General features: G+C 45.2%; 1 protein-coding gene and 1 pseudogene across 3 annotated transcripts in view; one reads left to right on the forward strand and one right to left on the reverse strand.

Annotated features, from left to right (window-relative positions):
- Nucleotides 1-16,229, forward strand: part of CDC42BPB (CDC42 binding protein kinase beta) — a 123,672-nt gene that overhangs the window by 16,169 nt on the left and 91,274 nt on the right. The window lies entirely within an intron of this gene.
- LOC129487302 (large ribosomal subunit protein eL13-like) lies at nucleotides 391-1,040 on the reverse strand (annotated as a pseudogene).

The raw sequence follows: 16,229 nt of genomic DNA on the forward strand, positions 1-16,229 counted from the left end.
CACGGTGAAACCCCATCTCTACTAAAAATACAAAAAATTTTCTGGGCAGGGTGGCGGGTACCTGTAGTCCCAGCTACTCGGGAGGCTGAGGCAGGAGAATGGCGTGAACCTGGGAGGTGGAGCTTGCAGTGAGCCGAGATCACGCCACTGCACTCCAGCCTGAGAGACATAGCTAGACTCCGTCTCAAAAAAAAAAAAAAAAAAAAATTAGGTTGTCTTTTTGTTGAATTTTAAGAGTTATTTGTATATTCTAGATACAAGCCCCATATTGGACATATGATTTGCAAATATTTTCTCCCATTTTGTGGGTTGTCATTTCACTATCTTGGTGGTAGCCTTTGAAGCCCAGGTGTTCTTAATTTTGATGAAGTCTAATTTAACTTTTTTTTTTTTTAAACTGCTGATTTATTACAAGTCCCCAAGAGGGCTTTATTTTTTGTTTTCAACATCCTGTTCTTCAGCTTCCTTGTCTCTTTTTGCCAGTATGCCAAAGAGCTGGGCGTCGGCACGGACCGTGTGGAGACTAGCAAAGGCTTTGAAATTCTTCTCCTCCGTGATGATTTGGGCTTTCTCCTTCTTACAGACGTTTGGGATGGGCAGGACCAGTCCTGTCAGCTGGGTGGCCAGTTTCAGTTCTTCAGCAGAACTGTCTCCCTTCTTGAGGGCCGAGGGCTTCCTGGGGAAGAGGAGGAGTTTGGAGTGGTGCTCCTTCAGCCACTGCACCTTGGCCTGCAGGGACTCGGTGGACTTGTACCGCCTTCTGGGATCCAGAGATGCCAGTGGTCCGGGCCACCTTCTTGTGAATGCCGGCCACCCTGAGCTCTTCCAGGCTGTAGTCGCGGCCGGTGCACACCTTGGTGTGATTTCGCACTGTGCGGCACCACATGATGGGCTGGATGGGTCCCGACGTGGTGTGCAGGGCAATGTGGGGCACTTTGGCTTGCCCGGCCTTGCATCTGTGGATCTTCCTGGCCGGCTGGTTGAACCATGTGGCCATGAGCCAGCTGCCAGTCCTTGTGGAAGTGGGGCTTCCGTGCCATTCTGGCTGGGCGCCATGGCTGCCTAGAGCCCTTCTGTGCAGGAAAACAAATTTAACTTTTTTGTTGTTGTTGTTTTTTATGGTGTCTTATCTAAGAATCCATTGGCAGCACAAGGTCACAAAGTTTCATACCTGTGCTTTCTTTTATACCTGTGTTTTCTGTGTTTTCTTCTAAAAGTTTTTTAGTTTTAGCATTTACATTTAGTTCTTTGATCAATTTTGAGTTAATTTTTGATATGATACGAGGTAGAGGGTTTACATTCATTCTTTTGCATGCAGATATCCAGTTGTTCCAACAACGTTTGTCGAACAGACTATTCTTTCCCCCGTTGAATGGTCTTGGAATCCTTGTCAAAATCAGTTGACCATAAATGTATGAGTTTCTTCCTGGACTCTCGGTTGTATTCCATTAATATATATGTCTGTTATTATGCCAGTACCACACTGTCCTGATTACTGTTGCTTTGTAGTAAGTTTTCAAATCAGGAAGTATGAGTCCTCCAACTTTGTTCTTTTTCAAGATAGTTTTGACAATTCTAAGTTTTTTGAGTTTCCATATGCATTTTAGGAACAGCTTGTCAGTTTCTAATAGCCAGCTGGGATTCTTACAAGGATTTCATTGAATCCGTAGGTCAATTTGGGGAGTATTGCCATCTTTTTTTTTTTTTTTTTTTTTTTTTTTTGAGACGGAGTCTTGCTCTGTCACCCAGGCTGGAGTGCAGTGGCATGATCTCAGCTCACTGCAACCTCCGCCTCCCAGGTTCAAGGGATTCTCTTGCCTCTTGCCTCAGCCTCCTGAGTAGCTGGGATTATAGATGTGTATCATCACACCTGGCTGATTTTGTATTTTCAGTAGAGATGGAGTTTCACCATGTTGGCCAGGTTGGTCTCGAACTCCCAACCTCAGGTGACGTGATCCACCCGCCTCGGCCTCCCAAAGTGTTGGGATTACAGGCATGAGCCACCATGCCCAGCCTCTACATCCCTTTTCTTAACAGTTTATTTTTTTCCCGGCTATGGTAATTCCTGTTGTTGATTGTATTGCAAGTTTAATGATGCTTAAAATACTGCATTTATAACTTGAGAGAAATATTCTCAGTAAAATGAACTTTAAATGTTTTCATTTTTACTGTTTTTTAAATGTGTGTTTTTAAAATGAGATAAGGTCTCACTAGTTGAGCCCAGGTTCATCTCAAACCCTTGACCTCAAGTGATCCTCTCACCTTGGCCTCCCAAAGCGCTGGGAATAGGCATGAACCATCACGCCTGGCCTTAAATGTTTTTTAAAATAAGGTTTGGTATGGAGAATTTTAAATGTTTCTTGTTTGTCCTGAAGCGTTCTCCAGTACCACATTTGAAAGGAAGACTTAGATAAACATTTTAATAGTAAGAGAGTCGCCACCTTAGACTTTTTGAAAGTCCAGTCCGTCCAAAGGGCCTGTATCAGTCAATGCAGGAGATGGAGACAGATATGTTATGCTGAATACTGCAGCTGTTCACCGTGGCAGCTTTGTAGAATCCGTGCAGAAGTTTTACCAGCTCATAAAACTGCTTTATGACCCAGAAGGAATGCCAGCAATAAAACAAACGTACTCATGGCAAATGTACCAGGTGTGGGGCTGGTTTTCCTGCCGCGATGCACTTCCCGTGAGGAAACTGCTGTGTGGTTTGGGGCAGGAGCTTGCAGTGATTTGGATTCAATCTTCCTGTTTTGAGTATTTGTAAAAGGAACCTAATTTTTCAAAAACTTCCAGCTGGTATCCCATATCACTGAGCCATCCTCTATTTGAATATTATTGAAAATAGTGATGAGCTCGTATATGAAAACGCCATTCTTCCTTTTTTGGAGTCTCTTCAGTTTTATATACGGTGCTATTCTTATTTGTGTAATGAGTATTAATAAAAGGGATAGTAATTGGTAATATTTCCTCTTCAAATTTCAAAGTTTAAAATTTCAAATAGGAAATTTCAAATACATTTAGAAGTAGAGCAGCTGGGCGCAGTGGCTCACACCTGTAATTCCAGCACTTTGGGAGGCCGAGGCGGGCAGATCACGAGGTCAGGAGATCGAGACCATTCTGGCTAACACAGTGAAACCCCGTCTCTACTAAAAATACAAAAAAATTAGCTGGGCATGGTGGCGGGTGCCTGTAGTCCCAGCTACTCGGGAGGCTGAGGCAGGAGAATGGCGTGAACCCGGGAGGCGGAGTTTGCAGTGAGCAGAGATGGCACCACTGTACTCTAATAGCCTGGGCGGCAGAGCAAGACTCCATCCTCAAAATAAACAAAACAAAAAAACAACAACAAAAAAGTAGAGCATATAGAGTAATGAACCCCCAGTTTCAACAGTTATCAACTCACAGTCAGTTGTATATCACTTTTATTCCCTTTCCCCAAAAAGGATTATTTTAGGAAAATCCCAGAAATCTGTCATCTCATTTGTAAATATTTCAGTATGTGCCTCAAGAAGATGAGAGTTTTCTTTAAAAACAGCCATAATACTATGACATTTTAAAAAACCAGTAATTTCTTAATATCTTAAAATAGATATTGTTTAAATTTCCTTTTTTAAAAAAAAACAAAAACGGATTTGTGGCCGGGCACGGTGGATTATGCCTGTAATCCTAGCATTTTGGGAGGCTGAGGCAGGTGGATGGATCATCAGGAGTTTGAGACCAGCCTGGGTAACATGATGAAACTACTAAAATATAAAAATTAGCCAGGTGTGGTGCCGCATGCCTGTAATCCCAGCTACTCAGGAGACTGGGGCAGGAGAATCGCTGGAACCCGGGAGGCGGAGGTCTCAGTAAGCCAAGATCACACCACTGCACTCCAGACTGAGCAACAGAGCGAGACTCCGTCTCAAAAAAAAAAAAAAAAAAAAAAAAAATAGTGGATTTGTTTTACAGGCATTTGGATTGTACACCTCCTTAATCTCTTTTAATCTGTAAGCTCTTTCTCTCTCCTTTTTTTTTTTTTTTTTTTGTTTGCAGTTTATTTGTGGAAGAATTGGCATTTGTCCTGTCCTGTTTCAAAAGTTTTAACTGGTTTCTAGTGTTTTCCTAGCTGGACAAATTTGGCATTTGACAGATCATTCCTACACTATTGGCCCAGTATATTTTGTGGGAAATAAACTATTTGGGGGTTAAATTGATATAAAAAAAAAATAGGCATTTCTGATTTCATTTCAGATGTTGCAGTGGTAAAAGTATATTCCAGTCAGGAGCTGGCCAGGCCTGAGGCCCAAGTATGCACCCACGTGGGGGTGCGGAGAGGCCGAGAAGTGCGTTATCACCTCCCTTCTCCTTGGTCCTTGTGGGTGGGCATGAGAGGCTGGATCTGTCGCTCTGAGACAGCAGAGGGGGACAAGGAGACGTGAATGAAATATGTGTTGCTTCTCCAGGCCTTCATATCAGAAACACCTGCCGCTGCCCTGAGGACACAGGGCTGGTTGCCGGCTGGTGCTCTCGGCTCCCTCTGCTGCTTGCTGGATGAGGATGCCCTGGGCTTGTGGCATTTTTCTTAAAAAAAAAAAAAAAAAATAGTAATAATAGAAGGCGGGTCTTATAGTAGTTGTTCACTGGAGACACTTTGGAGTTGACAATTAGTGAGGACTCAACTTTTTAAAATGTGATCTTAAGCTTTTCGATTTTTTAATTGAAGTTCAGAAAAATTAGTTGATACTTGTCCATCCATGTGAGTGATGCTGTGGTCTCTGGTACATCAGCTTTTTAATTTGTTTCCGGAATCCAGCTCTTAGAAGCCACACGGGTTGGGCATTCTACCTGCAAATCAGGCTGAACAGAGGCTGGGCCTTTGTGCTGTCAGGAGCTCCAGGCACTTCCTGCTGAGAGCATTAGGGAAAGGCCTGCGTGTGGGTGCCTGTAGAGAAACACCAAGTTCATCCGAAATTGGAAATCGCCAGACATTCTGGAAAAGTACAATTTTCATAATCAAATAAACCCCGATAGTATAAACCTTGTGTTTTTACTGCAGCGTTTGTTTAAGGAGAAGCATTTTTGACAGCTCTTGTAGCTTGTGAAAGGAAATGCAGACTGCACAAAGCTAGATGTCCTTTTGCAAAATGTTAAACATTTGCTGACCTTGCCATAAAGTTTTATTGATTATTTGGAAAGCTCTTTCATTTGTTGATTTTAGTGTCTCATCTCTAGGCATCTGGTGAAAAGGGTAGTTTTCCTGGCTTACCAATTACTTTCATGAAATCAGAGGAACATTTTCAAGTCTTAGGTGAAAACATCCTTCCTTCCTGTTTATTACTGCGTTTACGTGGGGATGGTGAGCCAAAGTGGACGACACGGGAGCACACTGGCCGTCTTTCTCTGCTTGGTGTCTGGGTCATGTTCTTTTTTGATTTCATTTCCTTCATGCCGGCATTTTTATAATACTGAAAAATATCAGCATAAAGGATTTTTTTTAATTAAAAAAAAGTAACTCAGAAATGCTTAGGTTCAGTTGGATATGTGACATATTGGAGGTGGGTAGCCTGGCAGCCAATCCGAACACTTCTGTGCGTGCAGAGACAGGGTGTCACTGTGTCACCCAGGCTGGAGTGCAATGGTTCAGTCTTGCCTCACTGCAGTTGCCACCTCCTGGGCTCAAGCCATCCTCCCGTCTCAGCCTCTCGAGTAGCTGGGACTGTAGGTGCACGCCACCACACTGGCCTAATTTTTGTGAATTTTTTTGTAGAGACGGGGTTTTGCCATGTTGCCTAGGCTGGTCTGGAATAAGTGATCTAGGCATAAGTGATCTACCCGTCTCAGCTCCCAGAGTGCCGGGATTATAGGTGTGAGCCAGCCCCGAACACTTTTTTTTTTTTTTTTGAGATGGAGTCTCACTCTGTCACCCAGGCTGGAGTGCAGTGATGGGATCTGGGCTCACTGCAACCTCCACCTCCCAGGTTGGAGTGATCCTCCCGCCTCAGCCGCCCAAGTAGCTGGAACTGCAGGCGTGCACCACCACACTAGCTAATTTTTATATTTTTAGCAGAGATGGGGTTTCACCATGTTGGCCAGACTGGTCTTGATCTCCTGACCTCGGATGATCCACACATCTTGGTCTCCCAAAGTGCTGAGATTACAGGCATAAGCCACTGTGCCTGGCCACCTGAGCACATTTAATTGTTGAGGCTGAAATAAATAACATTTAAAATGAGTGAAGCCATTGAAGCCATTGTTATCCAAACTATACCCCTCAAACTTCCTTTGCCTCTTTTTTAAAAGAACCAGATTCTTCTAAACATTTTTAAATGTTTTAAAAAGAGGTACCATTTCCACCTTAAACTTCATGGCTGTGAGAGGGCTTTGATACCGTGCTGGGCACACCCCATGGAGATGGGGGACTGCTGGTCACTCCTGTCGGGCAAGGTGAGGCTGGGCTGGCCGCTCCACACTTCTCCTCTGTTCAGGAAGGAAAGTGAGCGCCTCACTCTGAGGGCGGCTTGCTTGGTGGCCCTTCCTCTGGTTCAGGAGCAACCACCCTGAGAGCCAGTTAGGCACTGGGAGGGTTGGAGTGGCTGGCTGGAGAGCCCCTCAGGTGCTGGGAGGCTGGAGTTGCTGGATGGATTACTATTGCTGTTTTGAATATTGCTTCCCGCTCACATGCATGTCTGGCCACTGAGGGCTCCAATCTGGTGTTTCGTTTTTTTGTTTTTTTTTTTTGGTGATGGAGTCTGGCTCTGTCACCAGGCTGGAGTGCAGTGGCGCGATCTCGGCTCACCGCAACCTCCACCTCCCAGGTTCAAGCGATTCTCCTGCGTCAGCCTCTGAAGTAGCTGGGACTACAGGTGCACACCACCACACCCAGCTAATTTTTTTTTGTATTTTTAATAGAGACGGGTTTTCACCATGTTGGCCAAGATGCTCTCGATCTCCTGACCTCGTGATCTGCCCACCTCAGCCTCCCAAAGTGCTGGGATTACAGGCGTGAGCCACCGCACCTGGCCAATCTAGCATTTCTTTTTTTTTGTTTTGTTTTGTTTTTTTGAGACGGAGTCTCGCTCTGTCGCCCAGGCTGGAGTGCAGTGGCGCAATCTCGGCTCACTGCAAGCTCCGCCTCCCGGGTTTATGCCATTCTCCTGCCTCAGCCTCCTCAGTAGCTGGGATTACAGGCGCCCGCCACCACGCCCAGCTAATTTTTTTGTATTTTTTATTAGAGATGGGGTTTCACCATGTTAGCCAGGATGGTCTCGATCTCCTGACCTCGTGATCCGCCCGCCTCGGCCTCCCAAAGTGCTGGGATTACAAGCGCAATCTAGCATTTCCTTAGCCTCACTTGTCTGGCGCTGGATTAGGTCCTAGAAGGTTCATATAATTAGCAACACTATTTTTCCTTCCAGAGACATACTTATTCCTCATGCAGAAATGCAGAGTCAATGTCTAAATAAGGTAAAAGCTTGAAGGAATTTTGGATAAGAGAAAATTTCCCATATAAATGTTTACTTTTATCCTTTTTTTCTTTTTTAACACCGTAGTATTCCTGACATATTGACTATTCAATTTAGAAAGATTGGCAGTTGGACTCAGATAATTCAGTATTTGGCTCTGGACCGTTGTTAAGAACCCTGCTGAAAATGGTTTATATGCAGAAGGTTTCAGCAACTCAGATCGACTCTGCTGATCTCAGGATCTATGCTAGGATGAAAAAAAGTCCCTGGCATGAACTTGTTTTTCTTATCACTAGTGTTTTCTAGTTGAATGAGTTTAAAAATAATAAAAGATAAAATACAAATAAATAACAGCCCTATTAAAGGAGAATTGCATGTACTTGTATTTAGATAGAAGAGTACGTTCTGGATGTCCAAGTTCATGGGCACAGAATATAGAAGGACGCAGGTGATGTAGGAAGAGCCTTCTGGAAGCCGTGGGTTTCTTTTCACTCACATGCACCTGCAGAGCGCCAGCTGTGCACCAGGCACTGAGCTGCACTGCAGACAGGCACGTTCCTGGGAGGGGCTTCTGTACTGTTTCTGTGGGGAAGGGGAAGCCCAGCGTGTCTTCTGTGATGCGTATTTGATCACAAAACAATTAGGCTGGCTCTGCGTGCTGGGGCTGTCTCAGAGCCTGGCACTGCTCATTGTTGACATCCACTGTCACATTCACCCACAGTTCTGGGATTATCCTTAATTTACCCACAAGGAAACTGGAGTTCATGCTCAGTATTTTGCAACACAGTGAGTGAGGCAGTGAAGTCTAAACTCAGGTGCTTACTCTCAGCCACAATGTCTTGCTTCATTTCAGGAATATTTTTAAATATCTTTAATACCTTTTGAATAAATTAATCATGCACCCAAGTAGTCTCTGTTCTGACCCCCTCGTGTGCGGTACACACTGTTGTGATCCATATCACAGATTCGTTGTGCTTGGTTTTTTATTATTTATTTATTTTTGAGAAGGAGTCTTGCTCTGTCACCCAGGCTGGAGTGCAGTGGCCCAATCTTGGCTTATCGCAACCTCTGCCTCCCACGTTCAAGCAATTCTCCTGCCTCAGCCTCCCAGGCAGCTGGGACTACAGGTGCGCACCACCACACCTGGCTAATTTTTGTATTTTTAGTAGAGACGGGGTTTCGCTATGTTGGCCAGGCTGGCCTGGAACTCCTGACCTCAGGTGATCCACGTGCTTTGGCCTCCCAAAGTGCTGGGATTACAGGTGTGATCCACCACGCCCAGCCTGTTGATTTAAGTGTATGACTTATTGGTTTTTACTCTATTCACACATTTGTGCAACTCTCACCACTGTCTAATTCCAGAGCATTTTCATTGCCCCTGAGAGAAACCCTGTACCCATTAGCAGTACTTACCATTCCCTCTCCCCAGCCCCTGGCAACCACTAATCTACTTTCTGTCTCTATGGATTTGCCTATTCTGGACATTTTATATAAATGGAATCATACTATACGTGGTCTTTTGTGGCTGGCTTCTTTCATTTAGCATAATATTTTCAAGGTTCATCCATGTTGTATTGTTATTTAATTACTTTCTCTGGTTGAATAATAGTATTCCATTGTATAGGTAGACCACGTTTTGTTTATTTAGCTATCAGTTGATGGACATTTCGGTTTTCACTTTTTGACTATTACGAATGATGCTGCTGTGAATATTCATGTACAGGTTTTTTTTTTATATTAAATTTTTTAAAACCTGGTTCTTAGTAAACATGCAGCGTACAAGTTTTAGTGCAGACATGGTTTCATTTCTCCTGTTTATATACCTAGGGGTGGAATGACGGGTCATGCAGTAACTGTGTTTAACACTTTGAGGAACTGCCAGGCTACATCATTTTACAATCTCACTAGCAGAGTATGAGAGTTAATCTCTCCACCTCATGGCCAACACTTGTTATGATTTGTCTTTTTTATTGTAGCTACCCCAGTGGGTGTGAAGTCTGGTTGCAGTTTTGATTTGCATTTCCCTGATTGCGAATGACATTGAGCATCTTTTCCTGTGTATATTGGGCATTTGTATTAATATATCGTCTTTGGAGAAATGATGATTCAGATCCTTTGCCCATTTTTAAATTGGGATATTTGTCTTTATGAATGAGTTGGGAGAGCTTTTTGTATATTCTGGATGTAAGTCCCTTACCAGATATGTGATTTCAGATATTTCCTATGCTTCCGTTGTTTGTCTTTTCACTTTTTTTTTTTTTTTTTTTTTTGAGACAACATCTCGCTCTGTCGCCCAGGCTGGAGTGCAGTAGTGCGATCTCGGCTCACTGCAAGCTCCGCCTCCCAGGTTCACGCCATTCTCCTGCCTCAGCCTCCCGAGTAGCTGGGACTACAGGTGCCCGCCACCACGCCCGGCTAATTTTTTGTATTTTTAGTAGAGATGGGGTTTCATTGTGTTAGCCAGGATGGTCTCGATCTCTTGACCTTGTGATCTGCCCACCTCGGCCTCCCAAAGTGCTGGGATTGCTCACGCCTGTCCATCTTTCTTAATGGCTTCTTTTGAACATTTTTTTGTTCAGGTTTGGTGTTTGTAGTTAAAAAGCAGAGTGGTTTTTATTTTGGTGAAGTTTAACTTGCCTGTTTTTCATGTTTTACCTGTAAGAATCCATTGCCTAATCCAAGGCCACAAAGATTTACATGTGGTTTTTGTTTTGTTTTGTTTTGTTTTTTTGTTTGTTTGTTTGTGCTGGGATTACAGGCGTGAGCCACCGCGCCCGGCCGTTTTGTTTTGTTTTTGAGACGGAACCTCACTCTGTCACCAGGCTGGAAGGCAGTGGTGTGATCTCGGCTCACTGCAACCTCTGCCTCCCAGGTTCACATGATTCTCCTGCCTCAGCCTCCTGAGTAGCTGGGACTACAGGCATGTGCCACCATGCCCAGCTAATTTTTGTATTTTTAGTAGAGATGGGGTTCTACCATGTTGGCCAGGATGGTCTTGATCTTTTGACCTCGTAATCTGCTCACCTCGGCCTCCCAAAGTGCTGGGATTATAGGTGTGAGCCACCACGCCCAGCCGTGTTTTAAATGTTTTGTAGTTTGAGTTCTTACATGTAGGCTTTCAATTCATTTTGAGTTAATTTTTCTATATATGGTGTGAGGTAGGGGCCCACATTTATTCTTCAGCATGTGGATGTCCAGCTGCCCCAGTACCATCTGAAGATGCTGTTTTCCCCCATTGCATGATCTTGGGGTTGTGTCTGTCTCTGAGTCTCACGTAATGGAATACTGCAGTATTTTGTGTCTGGTTTTTTTTAGCTTCACATACATCCATGTGATTCATCAGTGTTGTGTATGACAGTTCATCCTTTTTTTTTTTTTTTTTTTTTTTGACACAGAGTCTCGCTCTGTCACCCAGGCTGGAGTGCAGTGGCTCGCTACAACCTCTGCCTCTTGGGTTCAAGCGATTCTCCTGCCCCAGCCTCCCTAGTAGCTGGGACTATAGGCACGTGCCACCACGCCTGGCTAATTTTTGTATTTTTAGTAGAGACAGGGTTACACCATGTTGGCCAGGCTAGTCTTGAACTTCTGACCTCAGGTGATCCACCCACCTCGGCTTCCCAAAGTGCTGGGATTACAGGCATGAGCCACCGCGCCTGGCCCCTCTTTTTTTTTTTTTTTTTTATGTGTACTAGTTCATTACATGAATACTACAGGTTATCTGCTCTTCTGTGAGTGGACATTTGGGTAGTTGGCAGGTTTTTTGTTTTGTTTTTTTGAGACGGAGTCTTGCTCTGTCAGCCAGGCTGGATTGCAGTGGCACAATCTCGCCTCACTGCAAGCTCCACCTTCCAGGTTCACGCCATTCTCCTGCCTCAGCCTCCTGAGTAGCTGGGACTACAGGCGCCCGCCACCACGCCCGGCTAATTTTTTGTATTTTTAGTAGAGACGGGGTTTCACCGTATTAGCCAGGATGGTCTCGATCTCCTGACCTCATGATCCGCCCGCCTCAGCCTCCCAAAGTGCTGGGATTACAGGCGTGAGCCACCGCGCCCGGCCTGCAGTTTTTGATAATTATGAGTAAAGCTGCTTTGAACATTCTTGTGTGTGTCTTTTTGGTAGACATACCTGCTCATTTCTCTTGGGTGTTTACCTTGGAGGGAATTTCTGGGCCATAGGGTACACATATGTTAGCCTAAGCAATACAGGTGCAATTGGTGGGGGAGAGGGGTGGCACATCGAACAGTATGCTTGCTTACAGGAGAGTGAAAGAATTGCTTACTTGAATTACCAGTTCTCAAGTAATTTGAAAGACAGAGTTCACCTTAAACTAAAATGATACTTGCTGCATGGACTGTCAATTCTCCAGAAGATGGTACTAATAATGACATTAGAAGCAGCTGGTATTTTACTATGCAGAAAGAAAACCAGACTTTTCTGAATTCACAGCAGTGTCACAAAGAAATTTCAAAATACACTGTCTACTAGATGATTAAGTTAAGAGCAACAGGAAAAATGAGTGGAGTTAATTTTTGCCTCTGAATTTTAAAACTGACACGTAAAAAGTCTTATGTGGGGAGTAAAGACAAATAACAAGAGATTGAAAATACCAGACGTTTAGACTGGGCCCAGTGGCTCACGCCTGTAATCCCAGCACCTTGGGAGGCTGAGGTGGGCAGATCACTTGAGCCCAGGAGTTTTGAGACCAGCCTGGGAAACATGGTAAAACCCCATCTCTACAAAAAATGGAAAAATTAGCCAGGCATGGTGACACACACCTGTAGTCTTAGCTACTTGGGAGGCTGAGGCAGGAGGATTGTTTGAGCCTGGGAGGTGGAGGTTGCAGTGAGCTGAGATTGCGCCATTGCACTCCAGCCTGGGTGGCAGAGGGAGACCCTGTCTCAAAAAAAAATAAAAAAAGATGGCCTGGTGTGGTGGCTCATGCCTGTAATCCCAGCACTTTGGGAGGCCAAGGCGGGCAGATCACAAGGTCAGGAGTTCAAGACCAGCCTAGCCAACATAGTAAAATCCCCATCTCCACTAAAAATACAAAAATTAGCCAGGTGTGGTGGCAGGTGCCTGTAGTCCCACCTACTTGGGAGGCTGAGGCAGGAGAATCACTTGAACCCGGGAGTTGGAGGTTGCAGTGAGCCAAGATCGTACCTCTGCACTCCATCGTGGGTGACACAGCGAGACTCTGTCTCAAGAAATAAATAAAAATAAATGAAATAAGAAAAACCAAACATGTATATGAACATGGGCCTTCTGTATTGTTTGCTTATTTATCAGAAGGGGATAATATGTATCCTGCAGGTTTTATTTTATTATTTATTTATTTGAGACAGAGTCTTGTTCTGTCACCTAGGCTAGAGTGCAGTGGCATGATCTTGGCTCACTGCAACCTCTGCCTCCCAGGTTCACGCCATTCTCCTGCCTCAGCCTTCCGAGTAGCTGGGACTACAGGTGCCCACCACCACACCCAGCTAATTTTATGTATTTTTAGTAGAGACGGGGTTTCACCGTGTTAGCCAGGATGGTCTTGATCTCCTGAGCCACCTGCCTTGGCCTCCCAAAGTGCTGGGATTACAGGTGTGAGCTGCCGCACCTGGCCTCCTGCAGGTTTTAGAGATATTATTATATAACATCCCTGACCCATATGTAGATGTTCAGAAAGTGGAAGCTGCCATTAGCAATGGGTGGGTTGAATATTTCATCAAATATTTAGGGTGTAAGAGAATAAAAAGCAAATTGAAAGTATTAAAAGATCCTGTCTTCTCTTGTCTGTCAAATAGGAAGGACTATGTTATAAGCTTGAATTAATCCTAAAAGTTCAGTGGATATTACATTTAGTTGTTAAAAATTCCCCAAATTACTAATTACTGAAATTAAGTTGCTCTCCTTTGAACCTTACTTACTGATGCTTTCCAAACTTTTTACTTTCTTACATTCAAAACTCTTCCTCCCTGCTTCTTAATGCGGGGTAGGAAGCATTTAATCACTGTAGATACTGTTTAATCACTGCACTGTTATGAGTGCTGTGTCCACTGTCCTCTAGAAGTGTGTTAGCAAATCTCGGTCTCAAGGGTTAGAGAGCCGGGAAGAGTAAGTTAGGACGGACTCTGTTACAGAGCTGTAGAGGCCAGCGCATTTCTGTCCTTCCGCCTCGGTTAAACAGAGGCAAGTCCGAGGCCTTCCGGGAGGAAGATGTGTAGACAGTTCTCTTCCTGGATGTCACGTCGTCCTTCCTGTCCTGGCGGTCCCAGCCCAGTTTGGAGTGTGTGGGAGAGCGTCTCTGTGTATATTTAGGACTACCCTGGCATTGTACTAGGAAGGAGTGAGGATTCATTCTCGATTTCTCATCCTGCTCCAGCACAGCAGCTGAGCTCATTTCCTGTGATCCTGTTCCTGGGGCCGGGGTGGGCACCCCCCCATCAGTGCTGCTGGTGTGAAGGGTCCTGCCCAGCTGACATGGGGGCTCCCTCTGGGACTAGATTTCCCTGCACTGTGTGCTGCCTTTTGTCTTTGAAAATTGATCTGTGCATGATCTTAAATACCTCTGTTTGGCGAGCTGCAAAATCTGCATATTAGAATATACATATTCTGCATATTAGAATATATATATTTAATATAATACCAGTAGTTGACTTAATGAAAGTGTATATGTTTATGAATATATTTTCTTGTCAAAACTAAAGTTTTTACTCGAAAATCAGTTAAAAAAGGAAAAAATTAAGAAAAACCAGTGAGTAAAATTATTAATTTCTAGCAAAGAAAAAACAATTAGGATCAGGTGTAGTGGTCCGTGCCTGTAATTCCAACACTTTGGAAGGCCAAGGTGGGAAGATTACTGTAGCCCAGGAGTTTGAAACCAGTCTGGGCAACATAGCAAGACCCTGTGTCTACAAAAAATAAAAAATTAGCCACTGCCGGGCGTGGTGGCTCATCCTTGTAATCCCAGCACTTTGGGAGGCCAAGGCAGGTGGATCACCTGAGGTGAGGAGTTCGAGACCAGCCTGACCAAGAAGGTGAAACCCGTCTCTACTAAAAATAGAAAAAGTAGCCAGGCATGGTGGCAGGCACCTGTAATCCCAGCTACTCGGGAGGCTGAGACAGGAGAAGTGCTTGAACCCGGGAGGCAGAGGTTGCAGTGAGCCAAGATTGCGCCACTGCACTCCAGCCTGGGTGATGGAGTGAGACTCCATCTCAAAAAAAAAAAAAAAAAATTAGCCACATGATAATGCGCACCTGTAGTCTACACTACTCGGGAGACTGAAGGGAGAATCACTTGAGCCCAGAAGATCAAGGCTGCAGTGAGTGAGCCGTGATCGCGCCACTGCACTCCAGCCTGGGGGACCCTGCCTCAAAAAAAAAAGAAAAAGAAAAGAAAATAAAAAAATTAGCTATATCTGTGGGTTGCTGCTTTTTTCACGGTGTGGAAATGAACAATTCTTAAGAGAACGAGTGTGGACTGGTGCAGTGGGAGCCTGAGGGGTGTGGGTGAGCCCATTCCAAAGAAACACCCCCTACTGACTGGGTAGAGCCACAGATGCAGCAAGCACCAATAATGTTCGTTTCAAGGAATTGGCTGTGTTCTGGCAATTGCTTATTGAAGCTTGGGGCATTTATTTTGTCACCCTAGAATTTAATTTATGGTGTATTGTTAGCACTTAAGCCAGTGAGAATGAACTTGTCTCCAGCCTCTGTGATCTCTGGGTGATACCCCGCCCCCTAACAGCTGGATCAGTTGACGAGTGTGATGTGAGCACCCATGGATAATGGGCCAGCTTTCCGTCTGTGCCAAGATGAGTGGTGTTTTTGTTTTGTTTTTTAAACAAAACACTTTGGTGAAAATGATTTCAAACATCTCCCGGGCGTGGTGGCATGCGCCTGTAGTCCCAGCTGCCTGGGAGACCGTAGGAGGATCCGTTGAGCCCAGGAGGTGGAGGCTGCAGTGAGCCGTGATGGCACCACTGTGCTCCAGGCTGCCGACAGAGCGAAACCCTGTCTCAAAAACAACAGCAACAAGAACCCTTCAGGGTTCTCTCTTCTGTCTCCACCCCACCTCTCTCATTCTCAAAAGGCTAATCAGACTTCTGTCCCCTGCCTCCCTCAAAACTGCTGCTTTTGTCAAGGCCACCTATGGTCTCCACATGGCAAAAGCCGGTAGGTAATTCCTGGTTGTCACCCACCTTCCAGGATGGAAGTCCTGGCTTTCTCTGCACCCTGCTGGCTTCTCTTCCCCACGGCCCCCTCATGTCGAAGCCCCCCAGGGTTCAGTCCTCGGCCCCTCCCCGTCTCTGCTGACTTCCTGGTGATCTCATCCGATACCAGCTGTACACTGGGCACCTCGGGCTTCTCTCTGGAACTGCATCACCTATCCAGCTGCTTCCCTGCCACTCAGCCCACCAGCTTCTGTCAGCCTTCCCATGCAGGCAGCTCCAGCGTCCTAGTGCTCGGCCAGTGCTCTGTGTGAGTGTCAACCTGCACGCCCCATTCAGCAGGAAATCCACTTGTCTCACTTTCAGGAACAGCCAGGATCTCACCACTGCTGCTGACCAGACTGCCGTCGCCTGTACCACACGACCCCCACCTGCACCGCATGACCCCCGCTCTGGCCCACGCCACTCAGTTTTTCTCAGACTCAATCTGTGTCTCACTTGTCTTCTTGTCTTTTGCGTCTGAATTTTTTTTTTTTTTTTTTTTTTTTTGAGACTAGGTCTCGCTCTGTTGCCCAGGCTGGAGTGCAGTGGCACGATCTCGGGTCCTGGATTCAAGCGATTCTCCTGTCTC

Source organism: Symphalangus syndactylus, chromosome 8 (genome assembly GCF_028878055.3).
Source record: "Symphalangus syndactylus isolate Jambi chromosome 8, NHGRI_mSymSyn1-v2.1_pri, whole genome shotgun sequence".
NCBI classification, from domain to species: Eukaryota; Metazoa; Chordata; class Mammalia; order Primates; family Hylobatidae; genus Symphalangus; species Symphalangus syndactylus.